Genomic DNA, 16993 nt, shown 5'->3' with positions numbered 1-16993 from the left:
TCTGCAACTGTACATTTTTCAATCAGAATGAAAGCAGCATATTTAATTTAAAAGCATAATTTAACATGCCTGGCAGCTTTATTTTAATTACAGTAATCAAGCATTAAATGCAAATGGTCAATATTTAAAATTAACACAGGTACAGAAAACAATGAAAATTCTAAAACACAAATAAATACAAAATGAGTTTAGTTTTTCAAATACTTTATATTTTCTAGTATGTTTTACTAGAAATGTTTGAGATACACCATCTGTTGGAATGATGGAAACACAGCAACCGGATGGACATACAGATACACAGACACTTATCCTTTATTATAAAACTACCTGCGTTACCCATCTAAGATGGGTTGAAATCTAAGTAGTCAATGAAAACCTCAGCATTAATGTTTGCAGTGTACCATGCAATGCACATATCTCTGTTAAATGCCATTTGGTGTAGGTTTTGAAAAAGCACTGTTAATGTCTGTGATGCACCATCTATTGGAATACCAAATGCAATGTATTTTATTACTAAAAATGTTTTTGATGTAACATCTTTTGGAATGAAAGAGACACAGCAACCAGATTTACACAGACACTTATAATTTTATTAAGGCAGACATACTTAATTTTAGAATACAATTACATGTGTCAAACTAATATATACCATACGATAATGAAGAAATCATAACGTATAATCATAATTGAACTTATTATCCTTTAAGTGTACAGATTCAAGCCATGTTTTTCATAAACAAGCACAAGGAATGTGTGTCGTTTAAATGTTGGGCATTGCATTTTATGGAATGAACCATGGCATTGAAAGATATATTGACTATCAACTGGTATGCAAAATAAATGGTCAATATTTAAATTTAACACATTAATTAAAAATGCTGAAAATTGTAGAACACAAATACATACAACTTGAAATTTTTTGTCAAATATGGTATTAAACCTGACAATTTCATACATAAAATAAATGTCCCAGGGCACTTTAGCCAATCCTAGAAGTATTATGTGCTATACAGAAACTCTGGGCAGGGTGCTGCTCCTCCCCAGACAGCGCTTGAAAAAGGACCCACAGTCACACAGGTGCAACTAAGAATCATCCATGAACTTAACAAGCATGTCTTTGGGATGTAGGAAAATAGAAATATCCATGTAGATATGAAGGGATTTTGCTCAATGCACATAAGCTGTGACCAGGTGCAGGATATGAACCTAGGATGTTGAATCTGTGAAGGGCTAATTACTGCACCTTCACCATCCTGATTTTAAAGTTTCAAAAAAATAATTGTCATTGTAGTCTTCCAGTTCTTTATTAGAAATACCCAACTTGTCTACCAATTAAAACTGACTTATATATCACAATACTGTAACTAATAATAAAAAGTTCTACTATATTTATATAATGTACTAACAAATAAAAGTTAAGTTTACTAAATTAATGTGCACTATACTGTACAGTTTTCATGAGAACACTACTACATATACCATTTTCACTTTTTTATTTTTAACATTAAAAAGTATTTTTACTAAATATTCAATGATACTCTATAGACCAGCATACTCACAAAGACCTACTCAAAAGAAGTTTCAAAAACAATTCAAAAAGCTCAATTCTCCAACTCAATGAAAAACAAGCTTGACTATCCCTTAGCAGAGTTATATTTGCACAAGAACAGACAAAGGTCTTCTGTTAACAGTTTATGATTGCATCTGCTTTCATAGTTTTTATAATTGAGTGGTCTATTTGTTTTCATTCATGCTAAGTATCTTAAACAGATCAGCCTCTGCCATATATTTGACAGCTTATTCCTGCTGTCAGTCTGATATCTTAGATGTTCAAAGATAATTTCTGACAATTTAAAAGAAAAAAAAAAACAAATTTTGTTGCCATTGCATTTATTATTATTCACAAAATTTGGAATAGCCTGTTCATATAAATGCACTTCTTTAGGAGGTGGAGGAAACTGGAATACCCAGAGAAAACCCACAAACACACAATGTGAATGTAAGAAACTCCACATAGTGACCAGGCTTTGGATTCGAAAAATGATGGCTAAAGTGGTAAAATGCAATGCTAACCACTGTGCAACAGTCTAGATTACAGGTACGATGTTGGTTTGATTTTTACAGTGACCTTTATTAAGTATGCCTATGCTTTTTATTATGAAAAAATTTCAAGAACTGGGAATATTACTAAACAAATGGGAACAGGGTAAAGGGTACGCCAGGTATGCTATTTTGTGTTATAGGATTTCACTTTACTTTACATACCGCAGAGTACAACAACTACTACTAATTACTAAGTATACCTATTACTTTCTTTATTCTGTTTCACTTTTTATCTAAATATGTTTACTAAGCATGTCAGTAAAGTGAAGGTCAATGTTTACCACTGCATCAAAGTGCATATTACATATAATATGTTGATTTAATTTTACTTTTACGTGGGGTGGGTGGGAGCTGGGGGAGTAGCATCCTTTTTTGTGGTAGGTCTTATAATCTAACCCAGTGAACAGCAAGGCATGAGTAGATATGAACAAGGGTAATTATCATCAATATGTGATATCAATAATCAGAGATTGTTTGTTTGTTCCTTCGTTATGCTGTGCTATTGTCTAATGATACTTAGTAATTAGTGTATCAAGCATCAGGCTTTTTACAGGAAGAAGTTTGCTTCGATGCTGCATATCATGTTTTCATTAGAGTGGGTTATTAATTAATTTATTTTTTCATAAATTGATTAGTGTAACACTCCATACTTTTTCACTTAATCATGTCTCTGTTTTGCACAATGAATCACTTTTAAAGAACTGGTATGTTGTGCCCTTGTGTTGTAAAGTAGCTTTGTGTGAAATCTATTTGCTTGATTTTGTGATATGTTATACACTTACACAAATATGATTCTTTTTTCTCTTTAATGAGTTTAAATGAGCTTGAGACCAAAATTACAATATGTAAAACAAAATTAATTCAAAATAACATTTAGCACAACATATAAAAAAAAGAAAATTAAAATGCGGTAAACCATAATCAGTACTTAAAGCCCCATCACTGGTAAGTGGGTATGATCCCTAACAAAATGGGAAATCCTTGGGGTAGTTTTTGATGTTGCAGCCGAAACTACAGATGACCTGGTTTAATACACAAGTAAAGCCTCCAGCCATTATAATCTTATTAGAACTCATATTAATAATTATACATTAGCCCCCCACCTTCATAATCTAACACCCTTCAGGGTGTGATATTATATCAGTAGATAAGAAAGTAGTTGCTTTGTAACTTAAAGTTAGAGCATTTTAGAATTTCTTACTATATCTAGAAGGAAACATTTAACCAAATCCAGTCTGATATTAACATAAATGAATTATTAATAGTTAAGTGAGTCTCTTGACAAAATACAATATATTATCACAAGGAACACAGATGTGAAAATATTGCTGCTTACAAAGTTTAATGTATAATCAATATGACATGGCTGTTAAAAGTATTATTTGAATTTTTCTATCTGCGAGGCTGCCAAAAGCATCATGGTCACTCTCCTAATTTAACTGCATCACCTTGACAGAATTTAAAAGAAATAATTCAATGACATGCAACTACTGCAGAATGTGTCATTTCAAGGATTCTTCCTTCACCTTAAAGAATTGCCTAAAGACTCAGAAAACCCAGTTTCCCCGCCTTATAAGCTAACTGATAAGGGTATTTGAACGCTTCCATACTGAATGAGACCTTGTCTTTCCTGCTTTATTTAAAGCTCTGACTATACAAACACTCTGAGCCAATCTGATTTAGAATTAACACATTACCATTCTAATTTGCTTATCTTATACATTAAGAAAATCATGTCAATCATTCAATCTTTTATGTCATTAAACCTTTACTTTATATAGTCCCCTTCACAATATCCACTGTGTCTAAAAGCAATCAATAATAAATCAAAGAATAAAACAGCATAAATGTACACTACAGTATCATTAGCGAGATAACAGATAAGTGCAAAGTAGTAACAGACTCTTTTTATAATTTTCCCCGAAATACAAAAGTAAATTTAAGAAAGGAGAGTTATCCTTAAAAAAGTGAAAATGTAATTAATAGTAATCATACTGTATTATGAAAAAAGCTCACATCTTTTCATTAAAGTCATAAATGAACTGATACAGTATCAACCAATTACGGTGTCCTAAAGTACTGTGTATTTTACACTGGGAAGTATTAGCAGTAATGCCACATGAATACAGAATCAGGGGTTTTAATCCTGCACTAAGTCATTGTTTGTGTGGAGTCTGCACATTTTCTTCATGTCCGTTTGGGTTTGCTACACACATCTTCAAAATAAAATGAGGCTAAGTTATGTTAAGTTAAATGACAATTCATAATCGAATCTGTACAAGTGTCTGAGTGGGCATTAGTTGGCCCTGTAATGGACTGGTTACCAGAACTGGTTCCTTCCTTGTGCCCTGTGATACCAAGGACAGGCTCTGGTTCCCCACAACCCTGAAATTTAAGCTGTTTATAAAAGTTGTATAATATTTCATTAGGCATTATTAGAAGCATTTACCATTGCAGGGTGCATTACAGAACAGATAAAAGAGAAATACAGCAAAAACTGACATTTAAACCGTATTTAAAACTGTAGCACAAGTCAAAATAATAATACAACACTGATAGCAACTGCTAATGCTTTTCCCTAGCATTAGACACCAGGTGTAACAAGGCTAAGCCAATTTTCTGAATGACATATGAAACTCTGTGTCCATGTTGGTTCATTCTCTGCAGGCAAAACCTGCGTCATCTTTAACACAGCTGAGTTAAACTGGTAAAATTCTACTCACTGAGTGGATACAGCCATCAATAAACTGTATGCAACAAGCATATTTTCAAAATATTGCAGGCCATTTTTATACAATTCATTCCTCTTTTGAATTTCTTTTGCCTTACTATTTTTTCTGGAAACAAATTACACAACTAAAGACCAAATACAATCCCTTACTGTGTTCAACATGAGTTGAATGTTAAATTAACACTTCTTTTAAAATTCTTATTGTAACAAAAACACCGGAAAATCTGTCATTGCTCTCTTTCTGATCCCAGGTGGTTATTTATGTTAGTGGAAATGAAATATGTGAAGAGTATGAGCAGAAGAGGACATTAAGAATACAGAACAAAGCCATGAGGAAACAAAAAAAAATCACATAAAACCAAAGAAATTCTACCACAATAAAGTAACGTAGACTTAGTTTCATAAAGTTAATGGAAGAACAGCTCCAGAAATCTAGAATGAAGAGGTGGGTTTTTAACCTCAACTCAACTGATAGAGCATCACAAACTGTATGTCACCTTTCAAACATTCCAATCCAATTTAGATATATAGCATTTTATAGGTATGTAAATCTTTGAATTTGAAACCTTGTGGACTAAAGTTCAAGTTTCTAACTTGAAACATTACAGTTTAGTATCCTGTATAAAGTATTTATAAGGTGTTACTTGTATCGTAAGAAATAGAGTAACAGATCACAAAATAACTACTAATTCTGGACCACTTTCATCTTCCACGTACCCAACACACAACATCAGGAGTGATTTAAGCATTCATAATCTTGGCAAAGAATTTACATGATTTATTTCTAAATGAAGTTCAGGATGATTGTCTAATCCCTTGTAACACTAAATCCACTTAAACCTTTGAAAGTTACCTCCAGACAGATTTTATCGACTGAGGAGCCAACAATCTTAGAAAAGGCTAGACTTAATCTTAGTACTAAAATTCTGCCTTTCTTAATGTGTTAATGACTGGACCCATTTATCCATTGTAAATCCATGGTACCCTGTGTCACTGTACTTTAATTGTGCCGGGAGTCTATTGCTTAAATATGGTTATTACAAATCTCTGTAGTTTTTTCTATTCATTTCATTACCAAAGCATGACAACTGTAAAAACAAATATGGATTTTTTATACCTTCAGTGAATTTTGTCTATGCTCTAGTAGATCCATTTTTGGAACAGTAGAACTCTGATTAAGGTGTACAACACACATTTACAGTATGTTATTATAGATTTTCCAAAGGTTCCTACTGTATCACCTTGTATAAATGATTACTTAAAATCACTTAATGTTATAATTTAGGGAAGTTTCAGCACATTTTGGAATTTTTTTTTGCTGCCAGATAGCACTTTACAATTTATTTATTTGTTTATAACTGTATATTCCAGGCATTACAATGTAATGACACATATTGTGCTTTCTATAAATGCAAATTACACTTAGTGCTTTCTTCACTGTGCACAAATTTATCAAGAATCTCAGAAATACTACTAGGAATTGCACAGAAATTCTGACTAGACTAAGAATTTGTCCTACCCCACAGTGACACATGAAAAGCAGTAATAAAGCATCCAACAACCACTCCCAGCAAGGAGGAGTTCACATCTCAGAATGATTGACATCACAATTCTATGGCACCCAGGCCATAAAATGGCTCTCATGAAGGTGTCTTGTTATCATGATATACAAGAAAGCTACATTTTGTAGTTTCAATTATACTAGCTCTAAGTCTTCACCACAAAGAGAATAATAATAATAATTTTGATGTAGTGGGAGCATAAGAAGAAGAAAAACATAATGAGGTACGATATTGTGCTAAGCTACGTGTAATTGTTGCCATTTCGCAACAACATGAAGAACCATACTGTAACAAGATTAATACGGAATGGCTGAGACACCCAGTCCAAACAAGAGTAAAGTCCAATACCAGCCAGATTTATTTAACAATGAATAATCCACAGTCTTTAAGAAGAATCACCTTCCTGCTGTTATGGCCATGGGAAACGCCTCGTAAACTAACAGTTACTTAAACTAGCCACAGCTATTCCAGCACTGTTTTTGAAGTCACGTTCACGCCTTCCAGTGTTCACAATCACTTTCAGCTCCATATACCCTTCCTCTCACTCTGTGATTCCTCCCTTACTGTCTATGAAGCAATATTTATCCAATGTCCTGAGAGCCTCCACCTGTCTTTTAGAACCATCCAGGGCTTCCAGTGCATAACACAAATATTCCAGTCATTTGTGGAATGCAGAGCTCAGTGTACCTGTGTGTTTTTGCTGTCAGTTAATGCATCCATCCCCAACTTTCTTTAGGGTAATATGCTGGCTACTACAGTACAGTTTGCATCCATGACCCACCAGTATGTTGATACAGTGGTATAGTCTGCGATACACATATACATGCTCATGAACATCTGGGGAAATGATCTTTATATTTCTGCCGTCAATCACTCCAAGAACTCCAGGAAAAACAGTCATTTGCATGAATGTAGCTTGCTCTAAGATGATACCACATGAAGTGGGGGGAATTACATTACCTCACACATTGTAATAGCATTCATAGCTTAGTGAAAATTCAAGAAAGGGTTGGTGGCAACATAAAAGAGTTATTGCTACTACAAAGCTGTATTTTTCCTGTGGCCAAAAAATGTTATGTTCCCAACACTTTCATTTTGTCTGACAGTGCCTAGCTTCTTCATGTAGATGAAGCAGTACCATGATGTAAAAAATTTGTTATAAATATTATTCCATATCTGTCAAATTGATATCTTTTTTACAATTTCATTGTTGTCCAGCCTTTCCAAAAAATTCCACCTTTCCTGGGATGTGCATGCTGATGCCTACCTGAACAGCATCTTCTGAAAACTAACAGTGAATTTGGACACCTCAAGAGCTCTCATAAATCCTGGTGAAGTTAGTTTCCTAAATTAGGAAAACAATAAAATGCTATTACTCCTACTCCTAACAATAGGACCATATTTGCGTCACTCTCAGAGTTTTGAGCCAGTTAGGACCATTTTCCTACTCTTAGATGTTTGATAAATATGGATACAGATCTGTACATAGGTGGGGGAGGGCAAAACTCCTGTGTTTGCTGTAAAATCTAGCTCAATAATAAGAAAAAGAAATAACCTGATGTTTGAGAAATAAAAAATAGTGTTAAAATTAAAAAGGAAATCTAGTATTAGAAAAAAAAAAACTTTTGCTGGAAAAAATAAAAGAAATGATTTCTAACACTGCACATGATTATGAATGTAATTTTAACCCTAAAAAAACAGAAATCTACCCACCACACATTTTTATAACAACCCAGCAGCCGAGCATAACTGTTCAGATGAATTTGTTGCCACCTTCACAGCAATGCTAAGCTAAGTGGCACAGATTGATGAATGATACTGGTATACACCTTTGTGAAATAGTAGAAAAAGGGCATTTAAATACATATAAATGGCTACTACTAAATGATGCTGACACATTAATGCATCAATGGCCTAGCTACATTTTTCTGTTAGAAATAAGATAGATAGATAGATAGATAGATAGATAGATAGATAGATAGATAGATAGATAGATAGATAGATAGATAGATAGATAGATAGATAGACACTTTATTAATCCCAAGGGGAAATTCAAATTGAACCAACAACCAAACAAAAAATGTATAAAGTGCACTACCAGCGGCAGTAGGTCATTTTATTTTATAATGGAAATTATTATCTTTTTTAATTTCTATAATACATGTTTCAATAGCAAAACAATATATTAATGCCATGCATTCAATATAAAATAGGATTATCACTCTAGTTATTTGAAACCCTTCCTCTTCCTTTTCTCCCCAGCAGATGGCACAGTTACACACAATACACAATGAGAATGATCAAACAGATTAAGAGCTATGAAACCAGAGCCAGTTTGAAAAGTTGTTTTTTTTAATTCATTTCAAGGCTACATATGTAAAATAGAAGAAAACTTAAATGTCCTCAATGCCAGAAACAACAACATGAAAAATGTTTCACCAATGCCTCCGAGTTGAGCGGGAAAAAAAATCCATTTACAAGTTAGGTTTTCATTCCAATTTTAAATATGAATAAAAAATATGAGCATCATATAAAACCAGAAGGAAAATATGTAAATAAAGGAAGTGAAAAAATAGTCTGTGGAAACTTAAATGAAGATCTCACACGTACACATTTCTAAGTAAATAGTCAAGCTTTGAGCATTCTGACACACAGGCATGCAGTTTAACACACCATTATAATCACAGCTTAATCCAACTAGCACAGCATTTAATGTAAATATGCTGTACATTAGTTTAAATTCATAAGATTAGCATGTTTTTTGATAGGTCTAATTACTATTCTGTTTGAGTCCTCAAAACACAATGTGAATTTTACCCATGAGTTTATGATTAACCTTTTATGCTTTGCACCATGTTTAGAAGCAGATCCACTCAAACATCAGCGCTTTGCCCGGAGCACTACAGCTGCAACACACAGAACATAAGAAAACCTTTGATGAGAATACAGTAGACTATTTGACCTTGTCAGTCTCTATTTATCTAACTTGCAAACTAGAGCCAAAGTTGACATTTTTAAATGTTCTCAAAGTATTTCTGTCTACCACATTAGAGTTACCTTATTCCATATACAGTACTTATTGTTGTCTTTGTGAAGAAATATTTCTGTGTTTTGTGTAATACTTGCATCTAGCCATCTGTGTCCTTGTGTTCTAGCTGATTAGCTAATATTAAAGTACAAGTTGGTGCCTACTTTTCTAACACACTTCATAATTTTGAACTCTTCCATTGTGCCTGTACCTAATCTTCATTGCCCTAAACTGAAGAGTTTTTAATTCCTTCAATCTTTGCTCATACATCATTTCCTGCAGTCCTGGAGCTATTCTAGTATCCAGTCTCTGGGACCTTCCCTAACACTGTTATTTATGTAATGAAAATTGCAGACACTATTCCAAATGAGGTCTCACAAGTGGTGTCTAGTTTAAACATAACCATCCCTTGACCTGTAGTCACCACAGTGCACTAGATAGCCAAACACTCTATTAGCCTTCTTAACCAATTCTATACAGTGTGTGGTTGTGCACATTGAGGGGTCAAAGAAGTCTTTCTCATAAGGTGTGCTTTCAAATTAGCACCTCCCCACTGTAATATTGTTTTATTTTTTAAAGAAAAAAAAACCTTTCAATTTACATATCTCCCCATGTTCAAATTCTTGTTGCTTTATCTGTAATGATTTTGCTGACCAATAATCAATATACTTTTCACCCATTAATCCATTTGGAGTAGTGTCATCTGTAAATTTAACAAGTTTGCTAGTTACATGTTAGATATTAGATATTATACATAAATTTAAAAATGTTAAAGGCTCTACTACACCTTTCCCTGAGGGACACCACTTCTAAACTCATGCAATTCAGAAACAAATTCTCACACTATACCCCCTTGCTTTCTGTATTTAAGCAAATGTTTACCAATCTTCACAATGCACCTTAAATTCCAACATCTTATAGTTTCATTACAGTTCTTTCAAGAGGTACTGTACCTTGGCAAAAGCTATTTGAAATCAAAGAAAATAATACCATCACACTGTTATGGTCAAATGATTTTGTTGCTTTCTCATTAAATTCCATGTTAGTTAACCACAATGTCATTGTCATCTATGTCTATGCTGAATGTTTGCTACTGCACCCGTACTTTATAGGTGTTGCTTAGTCTCATCTTTAACAGATGCTTTCATTAATTTTTCATTAAGATATATATATATATATATATATATGTGTATATATATATATATATATATATATAGATATATATATATATATATATAGATATATAGATATATATATATATAGATATATAGATATATATATATATATATATATATATATATATATATATAGAGAGAGAGAGAGAGAGAGAGAGAGAGAGAGAGAGAGAGAGAGAGAGAGAGAGAGAGAGAGAGAGAGAGAGAGAGTAACCACAAGGGGATGCCAGACTGCCTCAAACCACACACCCAGAAATACACCACACGTGTATTTATTATTATTTATTCCACAATGCACCTTCACAAACCTCCTCCCAGCAATGTGCCACAATTATACAATAAATGAATACAGTAAAATGCAAATTCTTCCTCCATCTCTACCTCCATTGAGTGTTGCCCAATGCTTCCCAACTCTGACTGAACTACATAAGGCAAAGGGCTCCTTTATATGCCAGATCCAGGAATGCTTCTGGTGCACTGCCAGGTCTCCTAGGGAGCACTTCCGGGCCATAAGGAAAGTAGGGATGTTCTTCCCCAATGGCGCCCTCTCTTGATCCCCAGGGAACCTGACAGGGCTGCACTTTCGCATTCCATCTCCCAAGCACCCCTGCGGGTGTCCCAACTGGGGGCCCATAGGAGATCCACTGCCACCTGGTGTATGGGGGATGGAACCACTCACAACTCTCATCTTGTGCTGGTCCCTCCATTAACTTACACCAGCAGGGTACAAAGTTATTTATTTGTTACACTGGCTAAACTGTCTGTGTTGTCGTACTGGCCTCCCGTCCGGGTAATGGCTTCTTCCCCGTCTCATCCGGGATGCTGGTCATCCTCCTACAACATATACACCTATAGATCTGACTGCAATCTGATTATTTGGGTAGTCACCTATAGGGTAACACTTGTCATTGGCATGTGTTGTACTATGTGACAGGTACTATACAGCATGTCTATGATCAGCTTCTCTCAGCTGAGAGGACATGGCAGATGTTTACCAGTTGGTCAGCTAATGCAAGCTTTACCCGGTAGGTGACCACTAATCCATCCATCCATCCATCCATTTTCCAACCCGCTGAATCCGAACACATTTTGATTTTCTGATAATCAAAATGCGATCAGACCTATAGATGTAATACTACTACACCCTGTCAAGTAAGCGAACCAGCCATTGTGGCACAGCGTCTGAAGCTCTGCCACAGGCACTGACATCCAATGTTCGATCGCTGCAAGGGGAAGCAAAAATACATATATCTGATAAGCCCCAATTAGGGTCAAACACGTGTCATGTACTCTTGTATTATTTGACAGGTACTATATGGCATAAGTGTGTGTGTGTGTGTGTGTGTGTATATTATATATATATATATATATATATATATATACAGTGCATATATATATATATATATATATATACAGTGCATATATATATATATATATATACAGTGCATATATATATATATATATATACAGTGCATATATATATATATATATATACAGTGCATATATATATATATATATATATATATATTTTATACATATATACAAAAATCATGGGAAGTTTCTATATATAATTATTAGCCTCTTCAAGCACTCTTGTGCAAATGATATAAGAGCCTAACAATGTAAATTTAGCATTTCTAATGCTGGCAGTGCCGCTCTTTCTGGTATTTTCACTGTTTTTAACACAACACGAATTGAGAGTAAGGCTATCAATTCAGATTTAAGCACTTTGTTGTAAAATATTTATTCAACATTTGTCTGAATGTAGGTTAAACACTTAAGTTAACATGTACTGTATATTCCTATATTAGGTACACTTAACTAGTAAAGAGACTATTAATGTAATATTTCTGCAAATATTTTATTTATTAAATTGTAATATGTTCCTTTTTTGGCATTGAAGTGAAACAATATTAATTTCGTCATTTTGACCAGTACCAATACAAAAATGAATATTAATTAGCCATTACAGTAATCCCTCGCTATATCGCGCTTCGCCTTTCGCGGCTTCACTCCATCGCGGATTTTATATGTAAGCATATTTAAATATATATCGCAGATTTTTTCGCTGCTTCGCGGGTTTCTGCGGACAATGGGTCTTTTAATTTCTGGTACATGCTTCCTCAGTTGGTTTGCCCAGTTGATTTCATACAAGGGACGCTATTGGCAGATGGCTGAGAAGCTACCCAACTTACTTTCTCGCTCTCTCTCTTGCGCTGACGTAGGGGGGGTGTGAGCAGGGGGGCTGTTCGCACACCTAGACGATACGGACGCTCGTCTAAAAATGCTGAAAGATTATCTTTACGTTGCTATCTTTTGTGCAGCTGCAGCTGCTTCCTGAAACGACATGCTGAACGGTGCTTCGCAAACTTAAAAGCACGAAGGGCACGTATTGATTTTTTTATCTGTCTCTCTCTATCTCTCTCTCTCTCTGCTCCGGACGGAGGGGGTGTGAGCTGCCGCCTTCAACAGCTTTGTGCCGTGGTGCTTCGCATACTTAAAAGCCAAACAGCACTATTGATTTGTTTGCTCCTTTGAAGAGGAAGATATGTTTGCATTCTTTTAATTGTGAGACTGAACTGTCATCTCTGTCTTGTCATGGAGCACATTTTAAACTTTTGAAAAAGAGACAAATGTTTGTTTGCAGTGTTTGAATAACGTTCCTGTCTCTCTACAACCTCCTGTGTTTCTGCGCAAATCTGTGACCCAAGCATGACAATATAAAAATAACCATATAAACATATGGTTTCTACTTCGCGGATTTTCTTATTTCGCGGGTGGCTCTGGAACGCAACCCCCGCGATGGAGGAGGGATTACTGTATTAAAAAAATAAAACCTACTTTTTCAATTTTTTGTCCTTTGGCAGAGGAGGAACTGGCAGGCACAGCATTAATCAATTATGAAATGTTCACAGCCCTCACAGTTTCAGAAGCAGTGTGGACACTGCAACTCTAAAGTGCATATGGTAGGTTCTTCTTAAATCAAATACCTTACAAACCTTACAAATACCTGCTTACATTATTAAGACTGCTCATACTTTCTATCACTCTGCTCTCCTTGTGGATCTACAGCTTTACTGGCTCTGTCTACCATCACTGAAAACCTGTATTGCTAATTAGTTAGTTATTTAGCCTTGGGAATTTACTTTAGCACTGAGCTTCTTATGCTGCTGTGTTTTCTGTTGTCTGTTAACTTTGCAATTTCATGCTGCTCATTCAAATGTAGTTTATGCATGATGAGGTGAGGCCCAGATGGCAGGAGGTTTCCAGGAGCAAGGGAACCACCATAATAACACTGGCTGAAGAATCTGAGAAAATTTCCATGCAGGACACCAGTAGGAGGAGGCATTCTGCAAATGTAAGTGGAAAAACAAGGCATGAAAAGCTGTACATGAGAGTTGACTACTCACCCAGGAACATGCAATGGTCCTCAAAAAGCGATGATTGATTGATAGATAGATAGATAGATAGATAGATAGATAGATAGATAGATAGATAGATAGATAGATAGATAGATAGATAGATAGATAGATAGATTTGTGGGCAGCACGGTGGCGCAGTGGGTAGCGCTGCTGCCTCGCAGTTGGGAGACCTGGGTTCGATTCCCGGGTCCTACCTGCGTGGAGTTTGCATGTTCTCCCCGTGTCTACGTGGGTTTCCTCTGGGCGCTCCGGTTTCCTCCCACAGTCCAAAGACATGCAGGTTAGGTGGATTGGTGATTCTAAATTGGCCCTAGTGTGTGGGTGTGTTTGTGTGTGTCCTGCGGTGGGTTGGCACCCTGCCTGGGATTGGTTCCTGCCTTGTGCCCTGTGTTGGCTGGGATTGGCTCCAGCAGACCCCTGTGACCCTGTGTTCGGATTCAGTGGGTTGGAAAATGGATGGATGGATAGATAGATTTGTCCCATGAGGAAATTTGCATGTAATTAAATTACAGAGTATGTACCTCACAGTTGCCACTGTTACCTGGCCCTCTGACCCTATGCAGAGAGATATTTGAGTCCAAGGAGAAATGCCACTAAAAGACTGCATACCCTACTTAATGCACGCAGTCACGCTGATGCAAAAGGGAATATCTGAGACCACATCTGAACAGCTACCATATAAGCATAGTACAACAAAAGCAACAGAATGTTTGTGGCTCCATTGCACTAACTAATGAGCTAACTATATGTATATCAGCTAACTTATCGGTACAGTTGCCATTCCCTTTGTGCTTCATTTTCTATCTTATGTAACATCATCAGGAGAATATTGAATTCTGGGGGCTTTAATGATACGTATAATGTGTCTTTTGTGCAAATATTTTTTGAGAGGTTCTTATTTATAACAAGTTTAAAAAGCATTTTTTAGCAATATAAAATGTATATTATACTTCAAGAAGCGTGGTTTTATTTAGGTATTACCACTTAGTTCACTGAGCACTTGAAACCTCCACTCCTAATGTTTTTTTGCACAGTCCACAGATATACTAATGCTGTTCTTATTTATTATTATCCAGGTTACAGTTTAATAATATCCCATTTAGTGTGCAATGCAGTTCCAATATCCACAATTTCCAGGGTCAAGGGTACCATTATAATGACAAAGGCCAAAGTCCCAAAGGAAGCTTCCAGATAAAATATACCTGGAGTGGTGGATATTCTTGTATCACAAAAAATACAAACTTAATTTTCTATATCTTTCCTTTTAATTTCATACAGATACCATTCCCAGTTAAAAGTGTTAAAAGGGCAATGTGAAACTTGATTAGCAGTGTGTTAATATATTAGTCGGTGTAGCCATTCAAGAGCTATTAACTTAAACTGTAATGGTACTGCAGTTCTGCAATATTAACTGAATGCCAGTATGAGGTGGAAAGGCATGTTCATTGCCAGTACATAGTGTTTCTACTTTTATGACAGGGCAGCAGGCAGGAAATGGGGGTGCCTTCTATTTATAACTCTTGAAATGTTTAACTTTTTTTTATGTTTAGTTCCAGAGTAGTTCATAGTGAAGCGGTTAAGTAACAGAAGGCAAGTGCCCTGATACAGTTAATTTATGATCTGTTAGCATAATTATTATTTATTTTTATATAATAATAATAAATTCTACAAATAAGTTCTGCAGGTGATTTTTAGTAATACCCAGAATTATCTTAGTTACCTTAGTCTGCAATTTATCTAAACAGTATAGATAGATAGATAGATAGATAGATAGATAGATAGATAGATAGATAGATAGATAGATAGATAGATAGATAGTTTAGGTGTGTGGTGCATCTTTCTTGTAATTGGTTCTAAACCTGCTTTGGACCGCAATGACTGATTTCAGCTCAGTTTACTTTTTCTTCCATTGAAGTAATAGGTCAACTGTGATTCTGAAAACAGAATAATAAAAAACTAAAAAATTAATTATTACAAATGTTTTATGGAACTATTATAAAATAAATGAATCCCACCTCACAATGTTCTTTACAGATTGATTTTATCATGCATACAACTGAAGTTATGAGAATTTAAAACTACATTTTTTGAGCAATGTCACACAAGGGTGAATAAGGGAAATTTTCAAGGATCCTAAAAAGGTAATAATATCACCCATATTAGAGAGGAGGCACTGTCTCTAATCACATCTTCCTTTTTACCTACAGTTCTGAGGCTTAAACATGGGAGAACTTGTGACCCAGTTCTGCTTCCTCCAAGAAGCCACATCCCTTCCTTGGCTTTATACGAAAATGTACCTTCTCAAGATGTCCCCACACCTTGCAAAAGACCAAGTAAGGGCATGGCTACTTCAGTGTGATATTTTGGAAATCCTCATTGATGACAGCAAGATGTCCCAAGTCTCATTGACAACTGATGCTAGACAGGAAAAGCCAGCCCTGGGATCCGAGCCTGATTGCTTTCTGATTTTACAACTTCAATGTAGATTATTATCCACTTTCTTTAAATGGGAACAATGGAATGATGATGCACTGAAGTTTGATAAAAATGTAGTAGTTTCAGTAAATGCTCACAGCACTTTGGATTCCATACCATCTGACCCATATCTCAAGACTGACAATGATCTATTATATTGGTTAGCCAACTACCTAGTTCAAAGAAGGCGTCAAATCCCAATCCCTAAACCGTCCAGGAGAAGCATCTGTGACCAGGCCCAAGTCCATCTCTTGGGGGCATATTTGGGATTGGAAAAAACTTTATAGAGAGAATTAAAAATAGATTATATTGGCCTGGAGTGGATGAGGAGGTATGACAACATTGCAAGTCATACCCAGAGTGTCAAATCTCTCAAGTTCCACAAAAAAAAAAAACACAACAACATGCTCCACTTGTCCATATGCCCATTGCTGATATTACTTTAGAGTACACTGGAGTAGATATCACTCGATCAGTCTGATTGGGGGCACAAGTAT

The 16993-nt window shown here is 35.4% G+C and overlaps 1 protein-coding gene across 6 annotated transcripts in view; it reads right to left on the bottom strand.

The window, feature by feature from the left end:
* The window catches only part of rxrgb (retinoid X receptor, gamma b), an 86100-nt gene that overhangs the window by 22580 nt on the left and 46527 nt on the right, over nt 1-16993 (bottom strand). The window lies entirely within an intron of this gene.

The sequence above is a fragment of the Erpetoichthys calabaricus genome, chromosome 10 (genome assembly GCF_900747795.2).
Source record: "Erpetoichthys calabaricus chromosome 10, fErpCal1.3, whole genome shotgun sequence".
NCBI lineage: Eukaryota > Metazoa > Chordata > Cladistia > Polypteriformes > Polypteridae > Erpetoichthys > Erpetoichthys calabaricus.
Note: the sequence above shows the minus strand (reverse complement) of the source record. Positions and strands in the feature narration are given on the sequence as shown.